This window comes from Lactuca sativa, chromosome 4 (genome assembly GCF_002870075.4).
Source record: "Lactuca sativa cultivar Salinas chromosome 4, Lsat_Salinas_v11, whole genome shotgun sequence".
In the NCBI taxonomy this organism is placed as follows: Eukaryota; Viridiplantae; Streptophyta; class Magnoliopsida; order Asterales; family Asteraceae; genus Lactuca; species Lactuca sativa.
Window position 1 is genome coordinate 408444643 of NC_056626.2, and position 3894 is coordinate 408448536.

Consider the following 3894-nt stretch of genomic DNA (forward strand, 5'->3'; position numbering starts at 1 on the left):
AACATGTCATAACAATTATCAGAATACACATCACTACCGAGCGATCACACACACGCACTACAAGTTCTCTGGTTTTATCTCGGCCCTTCTTGGATCGAGTATAGATCCTCTACTTTCAGTAGTATAGGCCCCTACTAGGGATGAAGGTGGGTCCAAACCCGACCCGATTGGACCCGGACCCGGAAAACCCGGAAACTAGTATTGTCGGATTATAAGACCCAAAAACCGGACCGGTATAAGGGAACCGATTTCGATTCGGTTCCGGGTATCGGGTCGGGTAAATTGCTTATGGAACTGGTAGGAACCGAAAATTACTAATTGGAACCGGTTTTGTATATAAGACCCGGATAGACCCGGAAACCCGAAAATATAAATGCAAAAAATTACATATTAGCTTCTCATATAAAATGGAAAAATAACATGTTATGAAAAGAAAAAAAATAGTTTTGTTTTTTGGCAACAAGCTACCGATTCACAACGTTTTTGGGGTTGTAATACTTACTGTATTGACAACAAAAGGAATGCAGTTTATATACATTTTTCTCTACTGCATTCGGCAGAAACAAAGTGGGAAAAAGAAAACGGTTATAACAAGTTGTTTTTGGGGGCAACTTTCTTAATATAAAACTGGGAAAAAGAAAAAAAAACTTTCATCTTATCTTGTTGCTTCCTTGATTTTGTGAAGGCAAAAAGAAAAAATGGCTACAAGCTTTTGTAATATAAGGGCAAAAAACGTTTTCTTTGATTACCCACTTTCAATCCATGGGTAACTGTTTTCCATTCATCAATATTTGACTTTGATCCTTATGACATTGAATTTAAACTTGAAAGGTGTGAATCAATTTTCTTGAATTGTGAAGAAATGGGTGAGACTTAAATATTTAGACTTCTAGGCATTTAATAACCCACTAACCATGCATATTTTCTATACAATATTGTATTTTATTTATAATTTCGTTGTGTAACACATTTTTTCTCAATAAAGCCAATTAATCTTGTTGCGGAAAGTTTTCTCTATAAATAGGCTCTTCCACTTCTATATTTTCAAGAGCATTCATAGAAGCTATCCTCCCAAATCAAGTATGTTTCTCTTATCATTTAATTATTTTCAATCGATTAATCATATGTCTTTGATACTTTTTTTTTTGCATGTTTTAAATCTTTTTACTTATTTGTATTGAAATTATGCATGGAGTGATCAAGTTATGGATGAAATCATGATAGTTGTTCCAAGGCTACTTTTGCTTTATGTTCTTGCTTTATGTTCGATGATTAAATTTGTTTACTTGGAATTCATACTTTTTTTTCATCTATTAATTATGTATTTGATATATTTTTTTTGCATGTTTTAAATCTATCTAGATTTTTTACATATTTGTTTAGCATTTGGAATTGAAGGAAAGGTCCACATGTTCGCTACATTTTGATATGTTGTGGGTAGTAGAAGATGATGGGGTTGAACGAAGAAAAGCAAAGTGTAAGTATTGCTTCACTATACTTAAATTTGATCCATCGAAACATGGTACAAGTAGTCTTAATAAACATTGTCGTACGTGTGCCAAAAATCCGAATAATATAGCTAGAATAAGCTTTGTGTTTTTAATTTATATATTTTTTTTATGTACAGAGATTGAAGATGTGTTAACTAGATAAAATGGTCAAGGACAAGGAACACGTATAGTTTGGCTCTTAATTGTTTAAGAATTTTGATTTGAATTGTTTTGAATGTTAGACTAGGTAGTCTCATGGAAGAAAGTCATGTATTTTTTTTTTACTTTAAGAATTTTAATTTGAATGAATGCTCGTTGATGGAGAATACTAACATATAAAACGAAAGCAATCAATTTAGTATAAATCTTCATTAACCAAACAAATGCATCTTCTTATCCACTTAAATTCAGATATTCCAAAAAATAACATCATCACTTCACCATCGTTTGATTCAAGTTCCAAATTTTGATTCAAGTTCAAAAACATTAATCAACCAAAACAAACACTTACAAACCAATAATCATTTATCAACAAAAAAAAACAAAAAGAATATAACTACTCATTAATATCTATCGGCCTTTTTCCATTTCCATTTTGGGTGCGTATGACGTCTTCCAACTCTAATACATACCAGAAAAAAAATATGAAAGTGAGCATATAACCAATGTTTTGTTATTAGATAATAAAATGAATTTGTTTGATACCTTTAGCTATGTCATCATCTTTTAAAATGTCTTCAATGTTGTCAACAATCGGCTTCTTTGATTTCCTTACCCAATCTTGGGTGCAAACCAAAGCCTCTATTATAGGTGTGGACAAGTTTGCTCGGTAACTATTAATTATGCGACCGTTTGTACTAAAAGCGGACTCGGATGCCACGGTAGATATTTGAATGCCCAAAAGATCTAATAACATAAACATAGAATGTTAAATTATACTGCACTATAATAAAAAAAATATAAGTAATTAAAATTATACCTTTTGCCACTCGCGAGAGAATTGGGTAACGAGATGCGTTATTTTTCCACCAAACCAGTATATCAAAGTCTTTAACGCCTTGGGTTTGTCATTCGTTCAAGTATCATGTTAATTCTGTTTCCTTTGAAGCCGATGAGTTCGCCAATTGAACAAAATAGTCACCCACAAAGTCGTCATCATCATCATCAATATGCACGACATCTTGACTACCACCGGTTTCAAATGGTACATTAGAGTTAGTATTGTAATCATTAAAAAATCTCTCAAATCTCATTTCAATATCCTTGATTAAAGACTTAGCCTTTGCAGTAATATCTAATTCGGAAAGGGGTTTATTTTTCGGCATCTTGTACTTGATCAATGTTTCAATAGCATGTCTAAGAAATTATCTTCATTCGCGGATCCAAGATAGTCTCAAAGTACATGTAATCATTCAGAATTTCAAAATCTCCCCAATACTTCTCATATTTATCTATCACATCCTTCCCAATTGAAAAAAATCTTTTGTTTTTCGACCAAACCCGTATATGCTTGTAAATGCCACATACTTCTCCAAAAAACCGATTTGCCAATGGCTTTGAAGTCGTCGAAACCAATTCTGTTTTGACCTTGAACTTCTCAAGAAAGGTGACCATTGCTCGACAAGTTACAAAATCTTCACTCCCAAGGGTTACCACATCTCGTGCAAAGGAACGATCTATCAAAAAAATGTTACAAAAAAAGAGATTAGATATATCATTTTTGGGGGGCTATAAATGAATTCATACATATGCAAATAAGGTGTTTCTGGAATCTATAACTATTGTCAAACAGTGAACTACAATTTTAAAAAAAATTAGCCCGAATGGACTCATAACGAAGTAGATATGACAATTTAAAGTTAACTAAAAATTCTGCACTAATGATGTAACATATTCAAAACAGATTTGATATATCATTTTTGGAGGGCTGTAAATGACTCAATACTTATGAAAATGAGGTGTTTCTAGAGTCTATAACTATTGCCAACCACTGAACTACAATTTAAAAAAAAATCAGGTAGTTATGACAATTTAAAGTTAACTAAAAACTCTTCAATAATGTTGTAACAAATTCAAAAGAGATTTGATATATCATTTTTGGAGGGCTGTAAGTGACTCAATACATATCCAAATTAGGTGTTTCCAGAGTCTATAACTATTGCCAACCAGTGAACTACAATTTTAAAAAAATTTAGCCCAAACGAACTCCGAATGAAGCAGACATGACAGTTTAAATAGGGCTAAAAATTCAACAACAAATGCAGAAAAAATTACCTTCCATTTCAAACTCATAGAAAGCTTTTTATAAATCCACTGCGATCTTCAATAAGTCGTAGATTGAGTTCCAACGAATGGAACAATCATTGCACAAAAATTTGGTTGATTCCACCCTGACGACTTTCAT

The 3894-nt window shown here is 32.3% G+C and overlaps 1 long non-coding RNA gene across 2 annotated transcripts; it reads left to right on the forward strand.

Moving 5' to 3' along the window:
- The first annotated feature begins 939 nt into the window (after positions 1 to 939).
- On the forward strand, positions 940 to 1799 carry LOC111921774 (uncharacterized). Of its 2 annotated transcripts, XR_002860283.3 has the most exons (3): positions 940 to 1080; positions 1363 to 1477; positions 1628 to 1799. It is a non-coding gene; the product is annotated as an uncharacterized LOC111921774 (long non-coding RNA). The 2 variants fall into 2 exon arrangements; XR_008232286.1 differs by lacking the exon at positions 940 to 1080 and having other exon boundaries at positions 1090 to 1477.
- The last annotated feature ends 2095 nt before the right edge of the window (positions 1800 to 3894 follow it).